This window comes from Amia ocellicauda, unplaced genomic scaffold, assembly GCF_036373705.1.
Source record: "Amia ocellicauda isolate fAmiCal2 unplaced genomic scaffold, fAmiCal2.hap1 HAP1_SCAFFOLD_36, whole genome shotgun sequence".
NCBI classification, from domain to species: Eukaryota; Metazoa; Chordata; class Actinopteri; order Amiiformes; family Amiidae; genus Amia; species Amia ocellicauda.
In genome coordinates, this window is record NW_027102931.1 from 969,079 (window position 1) to 981,387 (window position 12,309).

The following is a 12,309-nucleotide window of genomic DNA, read 5'->3' on the forward strand; positions in this document are numbered from 1 at the left end:
GTGATTGGTTGATTAGATAATTGCATTAATGAGAAATTGAACAGGTGTTCCTAATAATCCTTTAGGTGAGTGTATATATGTGTAGAAGGAAAATTAGAAATTATTTTCTTACACCTGTTTTTCTCTCTTGTATACTTAAGAAAGATACGGTCAAGCTAGAAGGTCAGCCCAGAAGATAGTTTGATTTCTGTTTGTTATTTACGATGAGAACCTTGGAGACATTGTCAAATGGTATGACCTACGTGCCTGTTCCCTAAAACCATGTGTTGACCTATGAACTCTGTTCTATAATGATATATGTTCTGCTTAGTTAGCCTTTAAGATAACATTGTAATGACTTTCTAGCATGTATAGATGTATATATGTATGTATATATATATATATATATATATATATATATATATGTATGTATGTATGTCCAATTGCTTTGACAATACAAATGAATTGAATTGAGAGGAAGAGAGAGAGAGAGAGAGAGAGAGAAAGAGAGAGAGAGAGACAGACAGACAGACAGACAGACAGCTCAGCGATGACATCACGAGCCTCTCTCAGCTGACTGCTATGACATCACAGAGCACGTACATTCCGATGCTTGTCGTCTGTCAACCACTCAGTCACTGCTAGCCAGACTGTCCCTAAGACAAAGTGTACAATACTTCAATTATATCTCCTCCAGACTGAAAGAGAGTATTACGAGCTACGATGAAGTTACCCAAGAGACGTATAAAGCTTGCAGCACCTGGTATTTCCAGGAGGTCACCCATCCAAGTACTGACCAGGACCTGCCCCGTTCAGCTTACGCGATCTGACGAGATCGAGCGCGTTCAGGACGGTGTGGACACAAGCCGAGAGGCCTGGCTGCATGATGTCTCTTAATGGTTGGCGGGTATTGACGGAACTTCCAGCAAAAAAAAAAAAAAAGAAAAACGGAGGGAAAAATATCAGTGCAGCAAAGGATGTTGAAAGTAGCCAGGTACGTGTACAATACTTCAATTATATCTCCTCCAGACAGAAAGAGAGTATTAAGAGCTACGATATAGTTACCCAGGAGACGTAAAAAGCTTGCAGCACCAGGTTTTTCTAGGAGGTCTCACATTCAAGTACTGACCAGGTCCTGCCCCGTTTAGCTTCCGAGATCTGATGAGATCGGGCGCATTCAGGACAATGTGTCCGCATGCCAAGAGGCCTGGCTACATGATGTCTCTTAAAGGCTGGAGGATATTGACGGAACTTCCAGCAAAATAATGAAGAAAAAAGAAAAATGGAGGGAAAAATATCAGTGCAGCAAAGGGTGTTGAAAGTAACCGGGTACGTGTACAATATTTCAATTATATCTCCTCCAGACTGAAAGAGAGTATTAAGAGCTACGATAAAGTTACCCAGCAGACGTAAAAAGCTGGCAGCACCTGGTATTTCCAGGAGATCTCCCATCCAAGTACTGACCAGGTCCTGCCCCGTTTCGTTTCCGAGATCTGACGAGATCGGGCGCGTTCAGGTCTGTGTGTCCGCAAGCCGAGATGCCTGGTTGCATGATGTCTCTTAAAGGCTGGCGGATATTGATGGAACTTCCAGAAAAAATAAAAAATAAAAAGAAAAATGGCGGGAAAAATATCAGTGCAGCAAAGGGTGTTGAAAGTAGCCGGGTACGTGTACAATTCTTCAATTATATCTCCTCCAGAAAGAAATAGAGTATTAAAAGCAACGATGAAGTTACCCAGGAGACGAAAAAGCTTGCAGCACCTGGTATTTCCAGGAGGTCACCCATCCAAGTACTAACCAGGCCCTGGCCCGTTTAGTTTCCAAGGTCTGACGAGATCGGGCGCGTTCAGGACGGTGTGGCCGCAAGCCAAGAGGCCTGGCTGCATGATGTCTCTAAATGGCTGGAGGATATTGACAGAACTTCCAGCAAAAAAAAATGAAAAAAGAAAAATGGAGGGAAAAATATCAGTGCAGCAAAGGGTGTTAAAAGTAGCCGGGTACGTGTACAATACTTCAATTATATCTCCTCCAGACAGAAAGAGAGTATTACGTGCTACGATGAAGTTACCCAAGAGACGTATAAAGCTTGCAGCACCTGGTATTTCCAGGAGGTCACCCATCCAAGTACTGACCAGGACCTGCCCCGTTCAGCTTACGCGATCTGACGAGATCGAGCGCGTTCAGGACGGTGTGGACACAAGCCGAGAGGCCTGGTTGCATGATGTCTCTTAATGGTTGGCGGGTATTGACGGAACTTCCAGCAAAAAAAAAAAAAAAGAAAAACGGAGGGAAAAATATCAGTGCAGCAAAGGATGTTGAAAGTAGCCAGGTACGTGTACAATACTTCAATTATATCTCCTCCAGACAGAAAGAGAGTATTAAGAGCTACGATATAGTTACCCAGGAGACGTAAAAAGCTTGCAGAACCAGGTATTTCCAGGAGGTCCCACATTCAAGTAATGACCAGGCCCTGCCCCGTTTAGCTTCCGAGATCTGACGAGATGGGGCACGTTCAGGACGGTGTGGTTGCAAGCCAAGAGGCCTGGCTGTATGATGTCTCTTAAAGGCTGGAGGGTATTGATGGAACTTCCAGCAAAAAAAAAAAAAAAAGAAAAACGGAGGGAAAAATATCAGTGCAGCAAAGGGTGTTGAAAGTAGCTGGGTACGTGTACAATTCTTCAATTATATCTCCTCCAGACTGAAAGAGAGTATTAAGAGCTACGATGTAGTTACACAGGATACGTAAAAAGCTTGCATCACCTGGTATTTCCAGGAGGTCACCCATCCAAGTACTAACCAGGCCCTGGCCTGTTTAGTTTCCAAGGTCTGACGAGATCGGGCGCGTTCAGGACGGTGTGGCCGCAAGCCAAGAGGCCTGGCTGCATGATGTCTCTAAATGGCTGGAGGATATTGACAGAACTTCCAGCAAAAAAAAATGAAAAAAGAAAAATGGAGGGAAAAATATCAGTGCAGCAAAGGGTGTTAAAAGTAGCCGGGTACGTGTACAATACTTCAATTATATCTCCTCCAGACAGAAAGAGAGTATAAAGAGCTACGATGAAGTTACCCAGGAGACGTAAAAGCTTGTAGCACCAGGTTTTTCTAGGAGGTCTCACATTCAAGTACTGACCAGGTCCTGCCCCGTTTCGTTTCCGAGATCTGATGAGATCGGGCGCGTTCAGGTCTGTGTGTCCGCAAGCCGAGATGCCTGGTTGCATGATGTCTCTTAAAGGCTGGCGGATATTGATGGAACTTCCAGAAAAAATAAAAAAGAAAAAGAAAAATGGCGGGAAAAATATCAGTGCAGCAAAGGGTGTTGAAAGTAGCCGGGTACGTGTACAATTCTTTAATTATATCTCCTCCAGACAGAAATAGAGTATTAAAAGCTACGATGAAGTTACCCAGGAGACGAAAAAGCTTGCAGCACCTGGTATTTCCAGGAGGTCACCCATCCAAGTACTGACGAGGCCCTGCACCGTTTAGCTTCCGAGATCTGATGAGATCGACCGCGTTCAGGACGGTGTGGCCGCAAGCCAAGCAGCCTGGCTGCATGATGTCTCTTAAAGGCTGGAGGGTATTGACGGAACTTCCAGCAAAAAAAAAAAAGAAAAAAAAAAAATGGAGGGAAAAATATCTGTGCAGTAAAGGGTGTTGAAAGTAGCCGGGTACGTGTACAATTCTTCAATTAAATCTCCTCCAGACAGAAAGAGAGTATTAAAAGCTACGACGAAGTTCCCCAGGTGACGTAAAAAGCTTGCAGCACCTGGTACTTCCAGGAGGTCTCCCATCCAAGTACTGACCAGGTCCTGCCCCGTTTAGTTTCTGAGATCTGACGAGATCGGGCGCGTTCAGGACGGTGTGGCCACAAGCCGAGACGCCTGGCTGCATGATGTCTCTTAAAGGCTGGCGGGTATTGACGGAATTTCCAGCATAAAAAAAAAAAAAAAAATAGAAAAATGGAGGGAAAAATATCAGTGCAGGAAAGGGTGTTGAAAGTAGCCGGGTACGTGTACAATTCTTCAATTATATCTCCTCCAGACAGAAAGAGAGTATTAAGAGCTACGATGAAGTTACCCAGGAGAAGTAAAAAGCTTGCAGCACCTGGTATTTCCAGGAGGTCACCCATCCAAGTACTGACCAGGCCCTGCCCCGTTTAGCTTCCGAGATCTGATGAGATCAGGCGCATTCAGGACGGTGTGGCCACAAGCCGAGAGGCCTGGCTGCATGATGTCTCTTAAAGGCTGGCGGGTATTGACGGAACTTCCAGCAAAAAAAAAAAAAAAAAATAGAAAAAGGGAGGGAAAAATATCAGTGCAGCAAAGGGTGTTGAAAGTAGCCGGGTACATGTACAATTCTTCAATTATATCTCCTCCAGACAGATAGAGAGTATTAAGAGCTACGATAAAGTTACCCAGGAGACGTAAAAGCTTGCAGCACTAGGTATTTCCAGTCGGTCTCACATTCATGTACTAACCAGGTCCTGCCCCGTTTAGCTTCCGAGATCTGACGAGATCGGGCGCGTTCAGTATGGTGTGGCCGCAAGCCGAGATGCCTGGCTGCATGATGTCTCTTAAAGGATGGCGGGTATTGACGGAATTTCCAGCAAAAAAAAAAAAAGAAAAATAGAGGGAAAAATATCAGTGCAGCAAAGGGTGTTGAAAGTAGCCGGGTACGTGTACAATTCTTCAATTATATCTCCTCCAGACAGAAAGAGAGAATTAAGAGCTACGATGCAGTTACCCAGGAGACGTAAAAAGCTTGCAGCACCTGGTATTTCCAGGAGGTCACACATCCATGTACTGACCAGGCCCTGCCCCGTTTAGCTTCCGAAATCTGATATGATCGGGCGCATTCAGGACGGTGTGACTACAAGCCAAGAGGCCTGGCTGCATGATGTCTCTTAAAGGCTGGCGGATATTGACGGAACTTCCAGCAAAAAAATAAAATAAAAAGAAAAATGGAGGGAAAAATATCAGTGCAGCAAAGGGTGTTGAAAGTAGCCTAGTACGTGTACAATTCTTCAATTATATCTCCTGGAGACAGAAAGAGAGTATTAAGAGCTACGATGAAGTTACCCAGGAGACGTAAAAGGCTTGCAGCACCTGGTATTTCTAGGAGTTCTCCCATCCAAGTACTGACCAGGCCCTGCCCCGTTTAGCTTCCGAAATCTGACGAGATTGGGCGCATTCAGGACGGTGTGGCCGCAAGCCGAGAGACCTGGCTGAATGATGACTCTTAAAGGTTGGCGGGTATTGACGGAATTTCCAGCAAAAAAAAAAAAAAAAAAAATAGAAAAATGGAGGGAAAAATATCTGTGCAGGAAAGGGTGTTGAAAGTAGCTGGGTACGTGTACAATTCTTCAATTATATCTCCTGCAGACAGAAAGAGAGTATTAAGAGCTACGATGAAGTTACCCAGGAGACGTAAACAGCTTGCAGCACCTGGTATTTCTAGGAGGTCTCCCATCCAAGTACTGACCAGGCCCTGCCCCGTTTAGCTTCCGAGATCTGACGAGATCGGGCGCATTCAGGACGGTGTGGCCACAAGCCGAAAGGCCTGGCTGCATGATGTCTCTTAAAGGTTGGCGGGTATTGACGGAACTTCCAGCAAAAAAAAAAAAAAAAAAAAAAAAAAAAAAGAAAAATGGATGGAAAAATATCAGTGCAGCAAAGGGTGTTGACAGTAGCTGGGTACGTGTACAATACTTCAATTATATCTCCTCCAGACAGATAGAGAGTATTAAGAGCTACGATAAAGTTACCCAGGAGACGTAAAAGCTAGCAGCACCAGGTACTTCCAGGAGGTCTCACATTCATGTACTGACCAGGTCCTGCCCCGTTTAGCTTCCGAGATCTGACGAGATCGGGCGCGTTCAGGATGGTGTGGCCGCAAGCCGAGATGCCTGGCTGCATGATGTCTCTTAAAGGCTGGCGGGTATTGACGGAACTGCCAGCAAAAAAAAAAAAGAAAAATAGAGGGAAATATACCAGTGCAGCAAAGGGTGTTGAAAGTAGCCGGGTACGTGTACAATTCTTCAATTATATCTCCTGGAGACAGAAAGAGAGTATTAAGAGCTACGATGAAGTTACCCAGGAGACGTAAAAAGCTTGCAGCACCTGGTATTTCTAGGAGGTCTCCCATCCAAGTACTGACCAGGCCCTGCCCCGTTTAGCTTCCGAGATCTGACGAGATCGGGCGCATTCAGGACGGTGTGGCCACAAGCCGAAAGGCCTGGCTGCATGATGTCTCTTAAAGGTTGGCGGGTATTGACGGAACTTCCAGCAAAAAAAAAAAAAAAAAAAATAGAAAAATGGAGGGAAAAATATCAGTGCAGGAAAGGGTGTTGAAAGTAGCCGGGTACGTGTACAATTCTTCAATTATATCTCCTGGAGACAGAAAGAGAGTATTAAGAGCTACGATGAAGTTACCCAGGAGACGTAAAAGGCTTGCAGCACCTGGTATTTCTAGGAGGTCTCCCATCCAAGTACTGACCAGGCCGTGCCCCGTTTAGCTTCCGAAATCTGACGAGATTGGGCGCATTCAGGACGGTGTGGCCGCAAGCCGAGAGACCTGGCTGAATGATGACTCTTAAAGGTTGGCGGGTATTGACGGAATTTCCAGCAAAAAAAAAAAAAAAAAAAATAGAAAAATGGAGGGAAAAATATCTGTGCAGGAAAGGGTGTTGAAAATAGCTGGGTACGTGTACAATTCTTCAATTATATCTCCTGCAGACAGAATTAAGAGCTACGATGAAGTTACCCAGGAGACGTAAACAGCTTGCAGCACCTGGTATTTCTAGGAGGTCTCCCATCCAAGTACTGACCAGGCCCTGCCCCGTTTAGCTTCCGAGATCTGACGAGATCGGGCGCATTCAGGACGGTGTGGCCACAAGCCGAAAGGCCTGGCTGCATGATGTCTCTTAAAGGTTGGCGGGTATTGACGGAACTTCCAGCAAAAAAAAAAAAAAAAAAAAAAAAAAAAAAGAAAAATGGATGGAAAAATATCAGTGCAGCAAAGGGTGTTGACAGTAGCTGGGTACGTGTACAATACTTCAATTATATCTCCTCCAGACAGATAGAGAGTATTAAGAGCTACGATAAAGTTACCCAGGAGACGTAAAAGCTAGCAGCACCAGGTACTTCCAGGAGGTCTCACTTTCATGTACAGACCAGGTCCTGCCCCGTTTAGCTTCCGAGATCTGACGAGATCGGGCGCGTTCAGGATGGTGTGGCCGCAAGCCGAGATGCCTGGCTGCATGATGTCTCTTAAAGGCTGGCGGGTATTGACGGAACTGCCAGCAAAAAAAAAAAAGAAAAATAGAGGGAAATATACCAGTGCAGCAAAGGGTGTTGAAAGTAGCCGGGTACGTGTACAATTCTTCAATTATATCTCCTGGAGACAGAAAGAGAGTATTAAGAGCTACGATGAAGTTACCCAGGAGACGTAAAAAGCTTGCAGCACCTGGTATTTCTAGGAGGTCTCCCATCCAAGTACTGACCAGGCCCTGCCCCATTTAGCTTCCGAGATCTGACGAGATCGGGCGCATTCAGGACGGTGTGGCCACAAGCCGAAAGGCCTGGCTGCATGATGTCTCTTAAAGGTTGGCGGGTATTGACGGAACTTCCAGCAAAAAAAAAAAAAAAAAAATAGAAAAATGGAGGGAAAAATATCAGTGCAGGAAAGGGTGTTGAAAGTAGCCGGGTACGTGTACAATTCTTCAATTATATCTCCTGGAGACAGAAAGAGAGTATTAAGAGCTACGATGAAGTTACCCAGGAGACGTAAAAAGCTTGCAGCACCTGGTATTTCTAGGAGGTCTCCCATCCAAGTACTGACCAGGCCCTGCCCCGTTTAGCTTCCGAGATCTGACGAGATCGGGCGCATTCAAGACGGTGTGGCCACAAGCCGAAAGGCCTGGCTGCATGATGTCTCTTAAAGGTTGGCGGGTATTGACGGAACTTCCAGCAAAAAATAAAAATAAAAAAAGAAAAAAGAAAAATGGATGGAAAAATATCAGTGCAGCAAAGGGTGTTGACAGTAGCTGGATACGTGTACAATACTTCAATTATATCTCCTCCAGACAGAGAGAGAGTATTAAGAGCTACGATAAAGTTACCCAGGAGACGTAAAAGCTTGCAGCACTAGGTATTTCCAGGAGGTCTCACATTCAAGTACTGACCAGGTCCTGCCCCGTTTAGCTTCCGAGATCTGATGAGATCGGGCGCGTTCAGGATGGTGTGGCCGCAAGCCGAGATGCCTGGCTGCATGATGTCTCTTAAAGGCTGGCGGGTATTGACGGAACTTCCAGCAAAAAAAAAAAAAAAAAAAAACGAAAAATGGAGGGAAAAATATCAGTGCAGCAAAGGGTGTTGAAAGTAGCCGGGTACGTGTACAATTCTTCAATTATATCTCCTGGAGACAGAAAGAGAGTATTAAGAGCTACGATGAAGTTACCCAGGAGACGTAAAAAGCTTGCAGCACCTGGTATTTCCAGGAGGTCACACATCCATGTACTGACCAGGCCCTGCCCCGTTTAGCTTCCGAAATCTGATATGATCGGGCGCATTCAGGACGGTGTGACTACAAGCCAAGAGGCCTGGCTGCATGATGTCTCTTAAAGGCTGGCGGATATTGACGGAACTTCCAGCAAAAAAATAAAATAAAAAGAAAAATGGAGGGAAAAATATCAGTGCAGCAAAGGGTGTTGAAAGTAGCGTAGTACGTGTACAATTCTTCAATTATATCTCCTGGAGACAGAAAGAGAGTATTAAGAGCTACGATGAAGTTACCCAGGAGACGTAAAAGGCTTGCAGCACCTGGTATTTCTAGGAGGTCTCCCATCCAAGTACTGACCAGGCCCTGCCCCGTTTAGCTTCCGAGATCTGACGAGATTGGGCGCATTCAGGACGGTGTGGCCGCAAGCCGAGAGGCCTGGCTGAATGATGTCTCTTAAAGGTTGGCGGGTATTGACGGAACTTCCAGCAAAAAAAAAAAAAAAAAAAATAGAAAAATGGAGGGAAAAATATCAGTGCAGGAAAGGGTGTTGAAAGTAGCCGGGTACGTGTACAATTCTTCAATTATATCTCCTGGAGACAGAAAGAGAGTATTAAGAGCTACGATGAAGTTACCCAGGAGACGTGAAAGGCTTGCAGCACCTGGTATTTCTAGGAGGTCTCCCATCCAAGTACTGACCAGGCCCTGCCCCGTTTAGCTTCCGAAATCTGACGAGATTGGGCGCATTCAGGACGGTGTGGCCGCAAGCCGAGAGACCTGGCTGAATGATGACTCTTAAAGGTTGGCGGGTATTGACGGAATTTCCAGCAAAAAAAAAAAAAAAAAAAATAGAAAAATGGAGGGAAAAATATCTGTGCAGGAAAGGGTGTTGAAAGTAGCTGGGTACGTGTACAATTCTTCAATTATATCTCCTGCAGACAGAAAGAGAGTATTAAGAGCTACGATGAAGTTACCCAGGAGACGTAAACAGCTTGCAGCACCTGGTATTTCTAGGAGGTCTCCCATCCAAGTACAGACCAGGCCCTGCCCCGTTTAGCTTCCGAGTTCTGACGAGATCGGGCGCATTCAGGACGGTGTGGCCGCAAGCCGAAAGGCCTGGCTGCATGATGTCTCTTAAAGGTTGGCGGGTATTGACGGAACTTCCAGCAAAAAAAAAAAAAAAAAAAAAAAAAAAAAAGAAAAATGGATGGAAAAATATCAGTGCAGCAAAGGGTGTTGACAGTAGCTGGGTACGTGTACAATACTTCAATTATATCTCCTCCAGACAGATAGAGAGTATTAAGAGCTACGATAAAGTTACCCTGGAGACTTAAAAGCTAGCAGCACCAGGTACTTCCAGGAGGTCTCACATTCATGTACTGACCAGGTCCTGCCCCGTTTAGCTTCCGAGATCTGACGAGATCGGGCGCGTTCAGGATGGTGTGGCCGCAAGCCGAGATGCCTGGCTGCATGATGTCTCGTAAAGGCTGGCGGGTATTGACGGAACTGCCAGCAAAAAAAAAAAAGAAAAATAGAGGGAAATATACCAGTGCAGCAAAGGGTGTTGAAAGTAGCCGGGTACGTGTACAATTCTTCAATTATATCTCCTGGAGACAGAAAGAGAGTATTAAGAGCTACGATGAAGTTACCCAGGAGACGTAAAAAGCTTGCAGCACCTGGTATTTCTAGGAGGTCTACCATCCAAGTACTGACCAGGCCCTGCCCCGTTTAGCTTCCGAGATCTGACGAGATCGGGCGCATTCAAGACGGTGTGGCCACAAGCCGAAAGGCCTGGCTGCATGATGTCTCTTAAAGGTTGGCGGGTATTGACGGAACTTCCAGCAAAAAATAAAAAGAAAAAAAGAAAAAAGAAAAATGGATGGAAAAATATCAGTGCAGCAAAGGGTGTTGACAGTAGCTGGATACGTGTACAATACTTCAATTATATCTCCTCCAGACAGAGAGAGAGTATTAAGAGCTACGATAAAGTTACCCAGGAGACGTAAAAGCTTGCAGCACTAGGTATTTCCAGGAGGTCTCACATTCATGTACTGACCAGGTCCTGCCCCGTTTAGCTTCCGAGATCTGACGAGATCGGGCGCGTTCAGGATGGTGTGGCCGCAAGCCGAGATGCCTGGCTGCATGATGTCTCTTAAAGGCTGGCGGGTATTGACGGAACTTCCAGCAAAAAAAAAAAAAAAAAAAAATAGAAAAATGGAGGGAAAAATATCAGTGCAGCAAAGGGTGTTGAAAGTAGCCGGGTACGTGTACAATTCTTCAATTATATCTCCTCCAGACAGAAAGAGAGAATTAAGAGCTACGATAAAGTTACCCAGGAGACGTAAAAGCTTGCAGCACCAGGTATTTCCAGGAGGTCTCCCATCCAAGTACTGACCAGGTCCTGCCCCGTTTAGCTTCCGAGATCTGACGAGATCGGGCGCATTCAGGACGGTGTGGCCACAAGCCGAAAGGCCTGGCTGCATGATGTCTCTTAAAGGTTGGCGGGTATTGACGGAACTTCCAGCAAAAAAAAAAAGAAAAATAGAGGGAAATATACCAGTGCAGCAAAGGGTGTTGAAAGTAGCCGGGTACGTGTACAATTCTTCAATTATATCTCCTGGAGACAGAAAGAGAGTATTAAGAGCTACGATGAAGTTACCCAGGAGACGTAAAAAGCTTGCAGCACCTGGTATTTCTAGGAGGTCTCCCATCCAAGTACTGACAAGGCCCTGCCCCGTTTAGCTTCCGAGATCTGACGAGATCGGGCGCATTCAGGACGGTGTGGCCACAAGCCGAAAGGCCTGGCTGCATGATGTCTCTTAAAGGTTGGCGGGTATTGACGGAACTTCCAGCAAAAAAAAAAAAGAAAAAAAGAAAAAAGAAAAATGGATGGAAAAATATCAGTGCAGCAAAGGGTGTTGACAGTAGCTGGATACGTGTACAATACTTCAATTATATCTCCTCCAGACAGAGAGAGAGTATTGAGAGCTACGATAAAGTTACCCAGGAAACGTAAAAGCTTGCAGCACTAGGTATTTCCAGGAGGTCTCACTTTCATGTACTGACCAGGTCCTGCCCCGTTTAGCTTCCGAGATCTGACGAGATCGGGCGCGTTCAGGATGGTGTGGCCGCAAGCCGAGATGCCTGGCTGCATGATGTCTCTTAAAGGCTGGCGGGTATTGACGGAACTGCCACCAAAAAAAAAAAAGAAAAATAGAGGGAAATATACCAGTGCAGCAAAGGGTGTTGAAAGTAGCCGGGTACGTGTACAATTCTTCAATTATATCTCCTGGAGACAGAAAGAGAGTATTAAGAGCTACGATGAAGTTACCCAGGAGACGTAAAAAGCTTGCAGCACCTGGTATTTCTAGGAGGTCTCCCATCCAAGTACTGACCAAGCCCTGCCCCATTTAGCTTCCGAGATCTGACGAGATCGGGCGCATTCAGGACGGTGTGGCTGCAAGCCAAGAGGCCTGGCTGCATGATGTCTCTTAAAGGTTGGCGGGTATTGACGGAACTTCCAGCAAAAAAAAAAAAAAAAAAAGAAAAATGGATGGAAAAATATCAGTGCAGCAAATGGTGTTGACAGTAGCTGGGTACGTGTACAATACTTCAATTATATCTCCTCCAGACAGATAGAGAGTATTAAGAGCTACGATAAAGTTACCCAGGAGACGTAAAAGCTTGCAGCACCAGGTATTTCCAGGAGGTCTCACATTCATGTACTGACCAGGTCCTGCCCCGTTTAGCTTCCGAGATCTGACGAGATCGGGCGCGTTCAGGATGGTGTGGCCGCAAGCCGAGATGCCTGGCTGCATGATGTCTCTTAAAGGCTGG

At 45.6% G+C, this 12,309-nt stretch overlaps 12 non-coding genes and 22 pseudogenes across 12 annotated transcripts; all 34 read right to left on the bottom strand.

The window, feature by feature from the left end:
* Window positions 1-727: 727 nt before the first annotated feature.
* Window positions 728-846, bottom strand: LOC136733672 (uncharacterized; annotated as a pseudogene).
* Window positions 847-1,059: 213 nt separating this feature from the next.
* LOC136733698 (uncharacterized) lies at window positions 1,060-1,178 on the bottom strand (annotated as a pseudogene).
* Window positions 1,179-1,394: 216 nt separating this feature from the next.
* On the bottom strand, window positions 1,395-1,513 carry LOC136733736 (uncharacterized; annotated as a pseudogene).
* A 215-nt stretch (window positions 1,514-1,728) lies between these two features.
* Window positions 1,729-1,847, bottom strand: LOC136733337 (5S ribosomal RNA). The gene has a single exon (XR_010810226.1). It is a non-coding gene; the product is annotated as a 5S ribosomal RNA (ribosomal RNA).
* A 215-nt stretch (window positions 1,848-2,062) lies between these two features.
* Window positions 2,063-2,181, bottom strand: LOC136733673 (uncharacterized; annotated as a pseudogene).
* Window positions 2,182-2,394: 213 nt separating this feature from the next.
* Window positions 2,395-2,513, bottom strand: LOC136733781 (uncharacterized; annotated as a pseudogene).
* Window positions 2,514-2,727: 214 nt separating this feature from the next.
* On the bottom strand, window positions 2,728-2,846 carry LOC136733415 (uncharacterized; annotated as a pseudogene).
* Window positions 2,847-3,394: 548 nt separating this feature from the next.
* LOC136733513 (uncharacterized) lies at window positions 3,395-3,513 on the bottom strand (annotated as a pseudogene).
* A 217-nt stretch (window positions 3,514-3,730) lies between these two features.
* Window positions 3,731-3,849, bottom strand: LOC136733481 (uncharacterized; annotated as a pseudogene).
* A 219-nt stretch (window positions 3,850-4,068) lies between these two features.
* LOC136733305 (5S ribosomal RNA) lies at window positions 4,069-4,187 on the bottom strand. The gene has a single exon (XR_010810196.1). It is a non-coding gene; the product is annotated as a 5S ribosomal RNA (ribosomal RNA).
* A 217-nt stretch (window positions 4,188-4,404) lies between these two features.
* LOC136733669 (uncharacterized) lies at window positions 4,405-4,523 on the bottom strand (annotated as a pseudogene).
* Window positions 4,524-4,734: 211 nt separating this feature from the next.
* Window positions 4,735-4,853, bottom strand: LOC136733588 (uncharacterized; annotated as a pseudogene).
* A 216-nt stretch (window positions 4,854-5,069) lies between these two features.
* On the bottom strand, window positions 5,070-5,188 carry LOC136733533 (uncharacterized; annotated as a pseudogene).
* A 220-nt stretch (window positions 5,189-5,408) lies between these two features.
* LOC136733685 (5S ribosomal RNA) lies at window positions 5,409-5,527 on the bottom strand. Its single transcript, XR_010810265.1, has one exon. It is a non-coding gene; the product is annotated as a 5S ribosomal RNA (ribosomal RNA).
* Window positions 5,528-5,754: 227 nt separating this feature from the next.
* LOC136733564 (uncharacterized) lies at window positions 5,755-5,873 on the bottom strand (annotated as a pseudogene).
* Window positions 5,874-6,083: 210 nt separating this feature from the next.
* LOC136733697 (5S ribosomal RNA) lies at window positions 6,084-6,202 on the bottom strand. Its single transcript, XR_010810266.1, has one exon. It is a non-coding gene; the product is annotated as a 5S ribosomal RNA (ribosomal RNA).
* Window positions 6,203-6,422: 220 nt separating this feature from the next.
* LOC136733538 (uncharacterized) lies at window positions 6,423-6,541 on the bottom strand (annotated as a pseudogene).
* A 212-nt stretch (window positions 6,542-6,753) lies between these two features.
* LOC136733708 (5S ribosomal RNA) lies at window positions 6,754-6,872 on the bottom strand. The gene has a single exon (XR_010810267.1). It is a non-coding gene; the product is annotated as a 5S ribosomal RNA (ribosomal RNA).
* A 227-nt stretch (window positions 6,873-7,099) lies between these two features.
* On the bottom strand, window positions 7,100-7,218 carry LOC136733680 (uncharacterized; annotated as a pseudogene).
* Window positions 7,219-7,428: 210 nt separating this feature from the next.
* Window positions 7,429-7,547, bottom strand: LOC136733300 (5S ribosomal RNA). Its single transcript, XR_010810191.1, has one exon. It is a non-coding gene; the product is annotated as a 5S ribosomal RNA (ribosomal RNA).
* A 219-nt stretch (window positions 7,548-7,766) lies between these two features.
* LOC136733276 (5S ribosomal RNA) lies at window positions 7,767-7,885 on the bottom strand. Its single transcript, XR_010810169.1, has one exon. It is a non-coding gene; the product is annotated as a 5S ribosomal RNA (ribosomal RNA).
* Window positions 7,886-8,109: 224 nt separating this feature from the next.
* Window positions 8,110-8,228, bottom strand: LOC136733451 (uncharacterized; annotated as a pseudogene).
* A 220-nt stretch (window positions 8,229-8,448) lies between these two features.
* On the bottom strand, window positions 8,449-8,567 carry LOC136733589 (uncharacterized; annotated as a pseudogene).
* A 216-nt stretch (window positions 8,568-8,783) lies between these two features.
* On the bottom strand, window positions 8,784-8,902 carry LOC136733313 (5S ribosomal RNA). Its single transcript, XR_010810204.1, has one exon. It is a non-coding gene; the product is annotated as a 5S ribosomal RNA (ribosomal RNA).
* Window positions 8,903-9,122: 220 nt separating this feature from the next.
* On the bottom strand, window positions 9,123-9,241 carry LOC136733398 (uncharacterized; annotated as a pseudogene).
* A 220-nt stretch (window positions 9,242-9,461) lies between these two features.
* LOC136733362 (5S ribosomal RNA) lies at window positions 9,462-9,580 on the bottom strand. Its single transcript, XR_010810234.1, has one exon. It is a non-coding gene; the product is annotated as a 5S ribosomal RNA (ribosomal RNA).
* Window positions 9,581-9,807: 227 nt separating this feature from the next.
* LOC136733565 (uncharacterized) lies at window positions 9,808-9,926 on the bottom strand (annotated as a pseudogene).
* Window positions 9,927-10,136: 210 nt separating this feature from the next.
* Window positions 10,137-10,255, bottom strand: LOC136733338 (5S ribosomal RNA). The gene has a single exon (XR_010810227.1). It is a non-coding gene; the product is annotated as a 5S ribosomal RNA (ribosomal RNA).
* A 224-nt stretch (window positions 10,256-10,479) lies between these two features.
* Window positions 10,480-10,598, bottom strand: LOC136733572 (uncharacterized; annotated as a pseudogene).
* Window positions 10,599-10,818: 220 nt separating this feature from the next.
* On the bottom strand, window positions 10,819-10,937 carry LOC136733407 (5S ribosomal RNA). Its single transcript, XR_010810239.1, has one exon. It is a non-coding gene; the product is annotated as a 5S ribosomal RNA (ribosomal RNA).
* Window positions 10,938-11,146: 209 nt separating this feature from the next.
* LOC136733360 (uncharacterized) lies at window positions 11,147-11,265 on the bottom strand (annotated as a pseudogene).
* A 224-nt stretch (window positions 11,266-11,489) lies between these two features.
* Window positions 11,490-11,608, bottom strand: LOC136733635 (uncharacterized; annotated as a pseudogene).
* A 210-nt stretch (window positions 11,609-11,818) lies between these two features.
* On the bottom strand, window positions 11,819-11,937 carry LOC136733323 (5S ribosomal RNA). Its single transcript, XR_010810213.1, has one exon. It is a non-coding gene; the product is annotated as a 5S ribosomal RNA (ribosomal RNA).
* A 216-nt stretch (window positions 11,938-12,153) lies between these two features.
* LOC136733468 (uncharacterized) lies at window positions 12,154-12,272 on the bottom strand (annotated as a pseudogene).
* Window positions 12,273-12,309: the final 37 nt, after the last annotated feature.